This window comes from Struthio camelus, chromosome 3 (genome assembly GCF_040807025.1).
Source record: "Struthio camelus isolate bStrCam1 chromosome 3, bStrCam1.hap1, whole genome shotgun sequence".
Taxonomy (NCBI): Eukaryota; Metazoa; Chordata; class Aves; order Struthioniformes; family Struthionidae; genus Struthio; species Struthio camelus.
The window spans coordinates 109082744-109096848 of NC_090944.1; the positions used below are offsets into that span (position 1 = coordinate 109082744).

At 38.9% G+C, this 14105-nt stretch overlaps 1 protein-coding gene across 2 annotated transcripts in view; it reads right to left on the reverse strand.

Moving 5' to 3' along the window:
• The window catches only part of PRKCE (protein kinase C epsilon), a 305131-nt gene that overhangs the window by 145459 nt on the left and 145567 nt on the right, over nucleotides 1-14105 (reverse strand). The window contains exon 1 of one of the 2 annotated variants that reach the window (XM_068939624.1): nucleotides 9786-9875. The exons of the other annotated variant lie outside the window; for it this stretch is intronic. The gene's annotated coding sequence lies outside the window, so the exon portion shown is untranslated. Of the gene's footprint in view, nucleotides 1-9785; nucleotides 9876-14105 lie in introns of those variants that run through there. 2 annotated transcript variants of the gene reach the window in all.

Here is a 14105-nt window from a genome sequence, read left to right on the forward strand (position 1 = left end):
ATTGGGGCCAGCTCCTTCTGTTTTCCATCTTGCATCCCCTTTTAAATTTCCCACTCCCCCTGCTGCATCACATTCCACACGTCTATCCCAAAGGCATCCGCCAAAAACACAGATGGGACAACGCCAGCACTGGGAAAGCTCAGACGGCACGGCTATATTCTGCTCACTTCTTCTGCGAAAGGGTCTTCTGCTGCTCCTAACACTCATGTCAGCACTCTTCCCCTTTCGTTCCACTGATCACTTGCTGCTCTTTTTGTTCCTTCGTGCACTCCCAACTTTATATCTTTTTTCATGCCGCTCCTGGTGCGCAGAACAGCAGATGCACAGGCCCAGATTCTGAGCACCTAAATCTTATTTAAAACCCTGGGCTGCACAGTTCCTACTTGCTGGGCACCCTGAAGGTCGAGAGGGAGCCAGCAGGAAACAGCAGGCAAAGGGACTTGGTTGACATTTAGTTGCTTGACTGTGGGCTCAAATGTTCCCTCCTTCCTTTATCCCCCTCCCCCCCCCCCCAAAAAAAAAATTTGTATTTCCTATTTATTCCAGGCAACATTTATGATGTAAAACTGAACTGTTCTGTTTATTGTACTCTCCTAGGGCTGACCAACTGTTTGGGAAAGCCAATAACAGAAAAGTTTATTACAGTATCCTGCAGGACTCTCACAAAATATCTCATCTCATTGTTTACTTGCCACATTTACTATAGAAGATCGCTACCGATAGAAGGTAATTTTCTTCTAAAAGGAAGAGACATTTCATTTTGCAATTTTCACCCTATGCCAACACATAATTAGTAAGTAAAATAGAAGCTGTGACAGACAGCAGCACTGTTGGAACAAGGCTACCCCTCTTTATTCACAAGTACAGTGGCAGAATTCTTGGGAACCAAAAATTACCACCTCGGTGATGTAGTTGCTTTTCTCTTTTTTTTTTGGTGAATGACAAGATCTGATCATTTTTAAAGCCTTCTTTTGAATACAATGGATGATATAGATGGGAAGAATAAGCTGTAGACAGTCTGTCACTCCGTATCACAAAAGGTTAACTGATATTTTTGATGCATTTGAACCAGTTCCTGGAAGAGCTGAGGCTTGCAGTACTTTCAGAGCAATGACACATGGGATCTAACAGGATCGTGCCTTTGCTTTCTCAATATTCTCAAATTCACTTTTTGGTTCAACACATATAGAACAGGTGTTGTCATAAAATCCTTTTGAAACAGGGTAGCAAGATGACATTAAATTGCTTGCTGTGCTATAAGCAAAAAATCACAATATACCAAAAAGAATGTATTATTTTCTGAACTAAATCCTTGGAGAAGCACTATGAAACTTTAAGAAAGTTCTTCCTTTCCTTGGTCTATATTCAGCTGTCAGGGTTTGAATTTGGCAATTCCACCCCCATTCTTGTTCTCAGATTGTCTTTTTCTACTTGATATTTTTGTGATTTCAATTAAACTGAAGTTCATTACTATTTTAACATAGCTTCAATTTAAATTACCATCACCATGCCAAAACATCTCTCCTTGTACCAGAATTACTGCTAACACCAGTGAAGTTCTCAGAATCAATTTATTCATGAAAATAGAGCGACAGGGCCTTCTTTAGAAGTATATACTTTTTTTCTTAAGTCTTTTCTAAGAAAGTGACTATTGTTTTCATAGGTGTTTTGTGAGGGTGAGGGCATCTCCTAAGGAATCAAAATGTTAATCTTAGTTGTGCACTATGACATCCGTCTCTCTGGCCTGAGGAAGTCTATAAGGGACAAACTGTGATTTCTGACAAAATTGCAGAGAAACTAACCAGAACAAGAGGTCCCAAATATTCTTGTGCATGGGTGCTCTCCCAGAGACTCTTCTTTTCTACGCCCAGACTAAGTGAAAACAGAGATACTGGAAAATACACATCTTCCTAAAAGGGACTTGCCTAGGTTCCACCAGCATTAACAGTAATTTCGGCTGCTTCTTGTCTTGTCCGTGAGTTGGAAGAGGCACTCTGTTTGTTAATGTTCATACAACACCTTGAAGTAGCCTTCAAATCACTATCCACAGACTAATTACAGTTTATGAACTCATCCTGTGTCATGACAAAGCAGAGGTCAACCCCATTTTGCAAACACATCCAGAACAGCCTACATAATACATTTAATTATTCACGCACAGCCTGCTGATCTAACGGATTAGTTCTGGGAAGTAACATTCAGGCTAAATGTCTGCACATGCTCCGTTTCATTTTTACCAGTAAAAGACAGGAATCAGAATTTAGTTTAAAAAGGAAGTGTCTACTCAATGACATAGTATTGGATCTTTTGCATCTTACGTCTCTGCAAGACAGATTAACATGCACAGGGCTCTATACTATCAGGACTAAGAGTTCTGTGAAAGCTCTTTCAGCTTGTCATAAGCACAAATATCCATCACAAATACCTGCTCGTCTTCCTTTTCCCACAGCTCCTGCCCACAGAAATCTATCTTCCTGTTCAGTGCGTCTCAATCTGTTTATTCTATGCCCTACTTCAGTTAAGAGCCAGATTACGCTCATGAGCGGCGGCAGTATTGTCAAAAAACTCTTTATTATTCAGTATTACTGTTCCTTCAGTATAAGTACTTTAACAGAGTTTACAGGCTTGGTTTTCAGGGAGACTCCTAAAAGCGCTACCAAGCCTGCTTTCCCTGCTTACACCAGACAAGATGACTGTGCTCACTGCTGTCATCCTGGGACTTAGTCATTGCAGCACCCCGGCAGTGGCTCGCGCAGCGCCTCCCACGCTCGCTGCACACCTGTGTACAAGGCACGCAGGCTGAGGACAACGCTGTCAGGCCAGGTCACTGCTGTCCCAGCTCAGCAAGGCAGGCTGCTGAGGGTCAGCACCTCGGCCCGCGGCTCCCCCCCACCACCTCGATCCTAAGCTTCAATTGACTTGAACGCTTGTTCTGTCCAGTGTAATCAGTCGACCGATAAGTAACTCTTCCTACAAACTTTCTATATTCATGAAGGTCTTTAAGTGTTTAAATCCTTCTGATGTCAATAGTTCCGGGATGCCCTCTGAATCTGGACCAAAGAGGACCAGAGGCTCCGGGCTGCTCTGCGCGTGGCTGCAGGCACTCGCAGGAGCTGCCAGGGCAGCTGCTCCTGCCCAGAGAGAACGACCACGAACCTCAGCGCTTCAATGGTAAAACACAAAACCTACTGCTGCAACCCAGTATTCCCACAATAATACCACAAAATAAGCAGATCAGCAAACTCGAGTCTCCTGTTTAAACAAAATAAAGACCAGCTCTTCCTCAATGTATGAAAGGAATGGTTTTACAATGTAGGAACAGAATTAAAAAAGAAAAAGACAAAGGAAAGATGGCTCAATGGTTCCCCGACCAAGTGGAAGAGATGCATATTAGGATACAAAAGATACAAAAAGGAACATACTAGAGACAAGGAATTTCTTAGCAATATTAACGTATCCATACCGTTCTTCGCTTTCACTGAGTTGCCCGTTAAACCAGTGGCACTAATAATTCGTACTTGCATAGGATTTACACTCCATGAAACAAGTAAATGTTAGGCTCATTTTGCTAGTGGAAAACCTAAGGCTAACCTCAGCTGGGATTCCCCTCCAGCAGCCAGCAAGGTTTAGTACCAGAATCAGACTCCCAGGTACTAGACTTTAAAGTAGACCTCAGACCATTAATAGGCAACAGGGCCTGCCACTCAGGTTGCTTAGCTCCTTTGTTCTTGTTTCTCCTAGTGAACAGTATTTGCCAGGCTACAGTATCTTTTATATGAAATACAGTTATTAGGTTTGACTACAGTGATTGCTATTCACTTATTTTAAAGCCATCCTGTCACTGGCCATTTGCTGCAAACGAAACTTACAATACACAGTAAGCAAAGTGATACGAGATTAGCCTAAGACTGAAAGAGGCTTTGAATTTATTTTCTCCTCAAAGCCCAAGAGGGAGAGGACCGCTGACAAAGAAAATTCTTGCTAACTTTCCCACCAACTGCAGAGGAGGAGGCTGCTGTCACTCAAAACCTGCGTGGGACATCTTTTCTATGTGCAGCACTGGGATCATCACTCTCTGCTCCTTCCCAAACACTGAAATCTGTGATCAAAGCAAAATTACCTTAAAACAAGCTAACATAAAAGTTTAATTACCCACCAGGTCTCCTGCCAGCTCTTGAACGTAATTATGCTACCCAGTAAATCCTTGTTGCTGCAGATGCAGTCACGAAAACTTTGGATAAGTGCTTCTAAAGAATGTAGCTGTGAAAGTGTCTCCATTGAGGCACAAGTTTATGCGATGCCTCTATTAGTTTGGAATTTTGTATAGAAATTAAGTAGTGTCCTGAAGAAAGCCTTAAATTGTATTACTCATACAAAAAGACAAGTTCTTCATGTGTGGGCTGCTCTCTTTGAACAGTCTCCCACATAAACTGCTTCACATTTCTCCTAAAACCAGACACTGATCTGAAGAAAAAATAGATATTTCTTTCTTTCACCAAATCTGGTTGTATTACAGTGAGCAAAACCACTTTAAAAAAATAGCTTTATTACTTGACTGCTAAAAGTATATTTTCGTTATGATGATCATTCAATATTCCATTTTCGAACTTGCCAATTCATAGCACATCAATAACTTTACTCTGGGTTCAATTAGTAGCATCTACAGCATTGTAGTCTCATTAGTAATTCTATTAAAAGTATCCCAAAAAGTTCAAATAAACGTGATTTGCTAAACTCATGGATATTGCCAAGGCTGCCAGAGTCCAGGCAAAATAAGAAGTGAAATGCTTTATGACAGGCCATTAATTGTAAAATACTGCTAAATTATCCCATCTAGCTTCCATTATTAATTTGCAAACAAGTGTAAACTTGCACAGAGGGGTTGTTTTTTCAACAGAATACTAGGCACTAACATGAAAGTGCTATGGGAACCTCCCCCCAAGGATCCACCTTTTTAAAATTTCCTCAGATCCTACTCTTAGATAACTCCTCCACTTAGCAGAAGACACTAAGCTGTCTCTTACCCCTAACTGCCATATGACCTTTTGGGTCAAGAAGGTGAGCCGGTCTCAGAGGATGCGTTGTTGCCAAGGGGGAAGATGCTCTGCTCTCTCCTGCATCCTTGGTGCAGGAAAGCACATTGCCGAGTCCTGCTTGTGATTTCTCTGGCAAGTAGGAGCAGTAAGGGCAAGAAACTGAAAAAACTATCTTCTCTTCCCTCCTTTCTGTAGTTCCTCACATCACAGGCTGCTGGCGGGGCGAGCCCCTAGCGATGTTGCTCTCCAGATACCGTCAAGTGAAGCAGGGCTCCCGTGGGCAGCAGCCTCTCAAGCAGGGCAGAGGAGCCACCACTTTCTCCCCACGGGGCTGTGCTGCACAGCACAGATACCCTGCTCTGGGCCCTTCCTCCAGTTTAAGAGGGCCAAACAACTTGATTGATTACATCTGAGATGTAACATCACTGATACCTAAACGTTGCTCAAAGATAGACATCCTTAGATGCATCCTTAGGATCCTAGGCATCCTTAGTTTAGTCTAACCTTGATGCAAGATTACTTACTATTTCCTACAAGACCGGTACTTTGGTACACTATTATCTCTTCTTGAGGTTTTACAATCTCTACTACCAGCCTTCAGATGTTACACTCTCCTAGCACAAGGGTAATAAAACTGACACTGGGTAAAAGAAATGATGTTTTAAAAGTGATTCTTGAAAACAAACCACAGTAGACCAGTGCATTCTCATTCCTTCTCCTTCAGGAGACTATGGGAAATATACTTATGTCAATACTTCATATATGTAAAATATAATATTTACCTTGGATAGTAAATTTGACAAAAACAGTACTTTTATTTTGACTAGTTTTTAAAGCTATTAGAAAGTGTCATAAAGCATAACAAAAAGTATGCCCTCCTGGAAAAATCAGGAACATCTAACTTTCACCATTCTCTTAAATCAAGAACTCTGATAATCAAGCTCCTCAGTCTGTCTGGAAAGAGAAAAAAAAATTGCTTCTCTTGAGGAAAAAAGTATGAGAATTGTCAGAGTTAAATATTTTTTAAGTAATTTCTGTTTAATACACAATAGCAGTAAGATTGGAGATAAATCTAGGGCTAACATTTAGATGTGTCATGGGCAACAACGATGGTGTGGGTGTACATATATACATGCTCACACGCACAGCCTCAGCAGGCCAGAAATGCTTCCTCCCCTTTGCCTCTATCTCTCATCCCTCTCCCATTCCAAGTCCTCCAGAACAATGTGAAAGAAATAGTAGTAAGGTCCTGCAAAAAAAAACCCCATAACTAAACAATCCTAAACCAGTAATTGCATGCTTGTTGCATAATCATTATATCTAGCATATACAATGCAAAAATTATCTCCTGTAATGACCATCAGGATGGTCACATAACAGGAAGACATTCTTTAATTGATAGTGAATGTTTTGCAGGGTAGAAAGTTTTGTGCATGTTCTGCAAGAACTGCATGCCCTGCACATTAATTCCATGCTGCTAATTAATGTAATTTACTTAAAGAGAAAAGATAATAAGAGAAATATAAAAGAGAAGATAAGCAGCAGAGAAACATTTGCACTTTTTGACAGTTTATCAATTCCACTTTATTTTTCGGCAGAATGTTAAGAAAATTCCAAGCAGAAGTTCAACTTAAGAAAAAGGAAGAATCAGACTGTTGTTCATAAAAGTATGAGAAGAATTTGAAATGCAGAATGGTTTGAATAAGTGTAGCCTCTAGATAATCCGTAAACATTCAGCAGCTAGTATATTCCAGACAGTGCCTAAGACTGATTTTAAAGGTATTTAGCAATCGTCAGCTGAACTGTTTAATAATCCCAGCCAGCTCTTGTTGTAACTAAATATGTATCTCTTTAGAGGAAAAAATGAGGTAAATCAAAACTAATCAAGCAGAAATTAAAACCAGTGTTAACATCTGAAAACTACTCACCAAAATGTATATCTAATTTATATCTAGCTTAGCCTATTTTCCAAAATTATGTTTATCTGGAAGCCACAGATTCCAATGGGAGCTGTGGCTCCTTAGCCCCCCCCCCTTTTTTTTTTTGTTGACTGGCCACTTTTGGAGCTATATTGGCTTAATTCTAGTTATTGATGTTCTGACCACCTGGTCTTTAATCAAACCTGCTCAGCAAAAACTGTGGCTTAAGACTGCACACTGAGAACAGATGCATAGCTGGAACAGCTAAACTGGATTTCTCACTTTTGCAAATTACAGAGAGGGAAATTTGTTCCTAATAGCCGTAGCACTTAACGAGACGTATCCAGACAGCCTTTTCCCATGATCAGGTTTTCCTTTCTCCCCATTCCATCCAGATGCATAAAGAAAGAGTAATCTTGTGCTTGCTAAGGCAGATGCTTCATCTACCCATCCTTCAGTTATTCCCATCTCCTCTGAGATAACGGTCTGCTTCTAATCATTTTGCATCAGCACCAGGACCTCAGATGCTACCAAAATATTTCATAATTAAGCAGTGCATAATATTTTTTTTTAACATCTTCAGGGAGCACATGCAAATTGAATGGGCCAAACTTGCAGCCTTTTTCCATCATGTGGGACTGTGGGATTTGGCTAAACTGCCAGGATCTACTCTTACTAAGCTAAAAAGTTTTTTTTTTTACAAAACCTAGTTTATGAATATGTGATAAATTGCTTTCTCTATTTGTATATTAATAAGCAGATAACAATTAAAGGAAGCTAAAGGCAACATCATGGAAAAAATACTGTTTATGAAAGTGAGCAAAAAACTGGACAAAGTTTTGTTTTGTTTGTTTGTTTTTTAAGACTTACTTAGCCTACTTAAATTCTACATAAATATGCATTTAAATTTCTAGAATCCTCCTAGACGGAATAAAGAATTTTAAATATGTTCCTCTAAGTGGCTAGACATATTTTCATCTGGTCTTTTGCTTATTATATTGCAAATCATAAAACCTGCACAGACTATTATCTAAACTAGAAGAAAATAACCACTGAGCACACACACGCCAGTGTAATCACTGACCTGGCTTCATACAAACATTATTTGCAGCAACTGCCTCAGCCCAGATCCCTCTGTGCCTCTTGACTCTGCACAGACAAAAACAGCTTTAAACATTGTCCAGGACGCACTAAGACGACAGAATTGATGCAGTCAGCTCATGACTAACCAGGTGTTCAAACTTCTCTCATAGTTTGGCACACTTACTAATGTCTCTATTGAAATATTAATTTTCACTAAAGGTTGACAGAAAACTATAGAGAGAAATTGTTTTGCCTGGTTTTAAGTAATATTGTTACTGGAACTATTTCACTTGATGTTTAAATTGACATTAATAAAACATTAAATTTCCAATTCAAATGACACATGTACAGATAGAAAATGTCGGATGATGAGAAGCCAAACTTTACAAGCCAGAAACTCAGGTTCAATTCTGAAGCCAAAACTTCACTGTCTTAATATCAGAGGTGTGAATTAGACTATAAACTTTTCCAAATGCTGAATACGTTATACATTATCCGAGCAAAGAGTCAGGGGACAGCCATCTGCTTTTTGTACTCAAAGACCATAAACAGAAGACAGACTCCTGTGACTGAAAGAGCCTGAGGAACACAGTGACTTTAACAATTCTTCTACAGAAGTTAAGCTTCAGCCACAGATTTAACCTGAGTCCTAGTGATGTAAGGTTCTTTTTTTTTTCCTTCTACCAGATATCCCTTAAGTGGCTACGCAATTCTCAGATCTAACACCCTTCAAAGTGTTGTTTTTTAAGGCCGCTAATACAGACATAGATTTTTGCTATTCCAGAAGTGATGATATTTGTCTACCTTATAAACTCTTTGGTGCAAACAACATCTTTTTGGCTTTCTTGTTTTTGTTCTCATGAAATGCTGGTGCAACGAGGGTGAGGCTTTTTAGAAACTTCCCTCAATTTACAGAATAAACCAAAATAACAACTGATGTAAATCTAGCGCTATACCAAGCATTGATCCACCTTTAAACAGATGAATGAGTAAAAGTCCACAATAAATCTGCTGAGCATTAGACACAGAGAGAGCACTTCCAGTGAGCTTATCTGTCAATTTTCCAGAAAGAAATGAGATTTATACTATACTTTAGGTTTACACTTTAGATTTTATACTAAAATAAAAATAATGCAAGTCCTGTATCTAGAAGAGATTAGCAGGATAATCAGAATTAAGAGCAGTGTTACCATTTCTATACAGAAAATTGAAGTCGCACTCCTGCTACCCAGCAGGTGAGAATCCTCCTAAATTACGGTCCTGACACACTGGTCAAAGCAGAAGGTGGGAACAAACTGCAATCAGCAGCGAAGACGGAATTTAGCCCCTCTCGTCTATAGTCTGTACTTCAGTTCTGTAAGTATTGGAGGAGGCTCTTTTAACATATTTGCTTAACTTTCATATACACTCCTAGAATGGGACAAAGACCTCAAGCATGACAGCATCAGTTACCTCAGATTTACTCGGATATTATTATATTTTTGTAAGACAGATAATTATGTGACACCTCAAAAGCATTGTTCTCTTAGTTAAAACAGTTAGCAGTTTAAATCATCTTGCAAAGATAGATACGTTACATTCATATTCTTTAATACCACAAAAGTATTAAAAGGACACTTTTTTCCCCACAATATCTTGCCTTTTCTGATAATTTCCTGTACCTTAAATTAGAATACTAAACTTTCTGCTATTTTTATAAAATGTCTCCTACGATTTTTATTTTTAAAATGTTTCTTCTGCCACTTACTTGGAAAAACGTAGAACGATGAAGAATTAGCTGGAAGAAAAACTTCATGAGTCCCACTGAAGCAGTTTATTCTGGAGAACCATTTATAGAAATGCCATTTTGTCATTTTTATCCTGCACAGAAACTGTACGTGATATTTCCACCCCTATACAACTGAACTTATTATACTGTTTCCATAACAACAAATAGCAGTACATGAAATTAGATCCCAATAAGATTCTGAGAAAATTAAGTTACAGCCTGCTAATGTGTCTCTTACAGACTCATACAGTGAATGAGAAACCAAATCTGTGAAGCAGGCAACGAGGATACCTAATAACAGAGATACAAGAGGTTAACATCTCATGAAGAGAACCAAGGAAAAACTGCCTTATCCTATATCAAATAGCTAGGAAAAATCTGTGTTAGACACAGAGGCATAGGAACTACCGTATGGATGGAAGACATTTAACTTAGTGTTTTATCCAGTAATGGCCCAAATAGCAGATGCTTCAGAAGAAGAGAGTAACTACTCCGTGGGGTAGACCGTCAAGACAACAGCTTGTCAATTGGAAAAATTCGTTCCAGCTCTTACAGATTCCTACAACGCTCCTTTTCTGTTCTGGATAATATGTGTTATTCATGGAAGCGTTTAAATTTTTATAACTATAATTGTCCGCAACTGAAGATTCGATATAATTTCTTCAGACAGTGCTGTGGTTTTGTAAAACAAAAAAAAAGTGAAATGATTCCATGATTAATCTCCTCTAAAAGGAACTTGGTCTTAACATGTATTAGTACGGTACCTATCAAAATCCAGTGTTAAACTCTGTTGCTGCTCTAACTGAAATAGTCCTAACCTTGCAATGACCTGTAACACCATCACCACACACACAATAAAACCAAGCATAAAGTCTGTTCCAAAACAGAGGTTAGGGAACGAGAATTCTCTCACCGGAGTCTATTTTTGTAACATACTCTGTTCAAAGCTGACAGGCAAAAAAGCACACCAAACTATTTTAAAGAAATTTAGTAAAACGGTACTCTAAACTTGTAAGACAGCAGCCATCCTGGATCATTACTGATTGCTCAGTCTCTTCTCTCCACCCTTCCAGTGCCGAACAGCTGTATAGCAGACTTCCAACTCAAAAGCATGCAGAAAAGAGCATAAAAATTCAATAGTTTCAATAAATAGTAGCACTCTTCAGAACTGCTGACTTGGTTCTTGCTTCTAGTACTATGCATATGTATCTTTTCATTTAAGGAAGCAACGTGCTGTGTTACATAGCTGCCTACCCAGGCACTAGAATACGTGAGGATGGCAAAAAAGGAGAAATTCAAAACTTCATTCTGTCTCAGCCTAATGGACTGCTTGTTTCAGACTCCTAGAGAGCACGTTTTCAACATTTGAAAGACGGAAGCTGGATATCTAGAAAGGAAACTTAGAAACTTATAGATTAAACTAGATAGTAAGATTTTTGTGGGCAAAGTCCTTCCAAAAGATTTTATCTGTCATTCATAACGCTCTTTTACATTGCTAAAATAGATAGTCGGAATGCAATAGCAGAGTAAATGGATATCCTAGGGAGAGAACAGTGCGCAGAATATTTGTCTGCAGGGGACACATAACTAGCCAAATCCAAGGACTGAAATCCAGGCACCCAGCCATAACTCACATGGCCTGAGGAGCTAACAAAAGCAAAAATAAATAAATATATAAATAACTGAAATAAAGGACATTGTCAAGGCCAGAAAGTCTAAAATTAGAGCCAGTAGCCATGCTTTGGCTTGTATTACACAGGCCCTCTTCTGTGCCAAGCAGACTCTCCTGTACTGGTCAGGTTGCATATCAACGCATACGAATCCTGCTCATTATTATACAAAGACAAACCATCACTGTCTTTCAGCACCTGCATTCTTCTCAGATTTGAATGAGCAAGACCACAAAAAGGGCAGATTGTTCATGTTTCTGTCACAATGTTATTCCTGCTTCAAACCAGATGATGTAAAGAGCTGCACAAAAGGAACGCCTTTTTACAACGTATTCCAGACATCTTTCTTTGTGGGAGATTGAATTGTTGTAGCACATCAATTCTTCATCTACAGCCTGCTGAAAAACGGGTCTTCAAAGCCTAACAATCCATCTGTTTAAGAACATTAGCTAGATTTCAAATACGTATTTCAATTCTTAAAAATCTGCTATCTGATAGTTTGCTTGCAATAATTAAATTTCATTGTAAAGTTTTCAACATCTTATTGTATGTTGCTCCTGGACTTAAAAAGGACTCATTCATCAGTATTTGTGTTCATTTTAAGTGATCCTATTGTCTCAGCAATAGTTCATAAAAACAGAAGCTTGGGCTACAAAAAGTAATTGCAAGTATAAACACTGAATGATCTTTCAGTAAAGGATCTGATAATTCGCCAGGACACATTTGGAAGCAAGCCCCTCTTTGAGCCTATTATGACAATTACAGAACTATAACTTATTTCCCATTCCTTATAGGAATAGCAATCGTAGAAGTATACAGGTATGAATGCATTCACACTAAAAAGCCTTTTACTAGCTTACCCATACCAAGAAGGTTCAAGGTGAACAGCCTGCATGTGTCTGAATAAGCACAGAGCACAACAGAAGTGGCTTTCTTTTCAGCAGAAAGCCATCCTTAGGGATGGCTTATTCCACGATGAGTCTAGGACAACTAGTCAACATACACGAAGGACAATGGATTTCCTGCTTTTGAATTAGAATCAATTTTGATATTATTAGGAAACACTGTCAGTCACCCACATCTGGATGCAGGTGCAGATTACGAGTACTTTCTAAAAAAAATTCATCTTTCATTTAGGTACTAAATATGAAGCAGGGCTACTGACTTTACTGACATTAATGCAAATGTTGGTCTTTTTAAAACAGAGGGAGTAAGGTATCCTCTGGCTGATGCAACAAGAGACATAAGAAGGATTAATATTCATCAGCAGGACATCAGAAAACTAAGAATGCCTGTGGTCACAACAGCTTTCTGTAGAGAAACAGATCGGGGTCACTACCACTGGTATACTCCTGTCCCTTTGGCATGTGAAACAGTAAAACCTGCAAGGACAGGAGAGATCTAGAGAACTCCTGTCCCATTTACAGTGCCAGGTCAGCATGGTTTCATTACAGTCAACTGAGAGGTTGCAGGTAGGAAACAGACTGCCATTAGGCAAAGTATGAACTTAAATTAACAATTCATGAGTACTACAGAATGGAAGAGGATCAAGTACTTCACATTTGCTTCTGGTTAAAAGTATGCATACAAGCTGCTATCATACACAGGGATCACAGTTGAAAAATCCGATAAAGTAAAATATTTCAGTTTCTAATCCAACACAGCCGAAGAACCTTTCCTATCTTCTTTAAACAATCACAGCAGTTAGTGGTGAAGAAAAAGACTTTCATAACAAAAAGATCAAATATCTGCAAGGACAACATACAGACAAAAAGCATTTAAATAATACTACTCTTTGTGATCAGCTTATTAAGTTTATAACAAATTATTTGATCAGTTCAGTGAACAAGAGAGGAGAAAAAATTGCTGTGACTCAGTAGAGCACCTGATACACATTTCTGTGATTGCCTCATTGATTCTTGAACAAGGTAAGCTTTCACTGCTGCAAAAATATACCGTTTCTACTCCTTGTAAAAAAGATAACCCTCTCTAAGTGAATGGATATGATATCCAAAGGTCTCTGCAGACAGAGAGAAAGAACAATGGATTGTTGTAGAAAAACCTATTCCTCTTACTATGCTAAGTTTCAAGTCCAGTAGTGACAACTTCATAATGATTTAAAATATTATTTTTGGCTGATCACTGTAGCAGAAATAATCAGCCAGCATACTCTTGGATGCAATGCTGGCAACTTGAGCAGAGTCAAGATCTGTAACTATCAACACCGTTACCACTCCTCACGCAGGATTTCTAAGAAGAGGTAGCTTGCTTATTGAAGCAAAAAGTCACAAATACTGCAGAGAGGTTTCAAGATCTTCAAAATCTGAAAACAATTACAGAGAACTGATCTGAAGTTTTGGGTTTTTTTTTTTGGTGGCGTTTTCAAATGTGAAACGAAATAGAGTCAATAATCAATTAAGGTCACATTAGTTCTGTGGCATCTTTGGGACTCAGCATTAACTAAACAACTACCACGTTCTCCCTCCTCACAAAGTAAAAATAAAAGACCAAAAGGCCCAACACACGTTACATTTTCTTTTAAGGGTTTGTTTCCCTCCCCCGCCCCTTACAAAATTACCCTCAGTACTCTCATGCTGGGGAACGAAACCTGAATCTCTGGAGATTAATA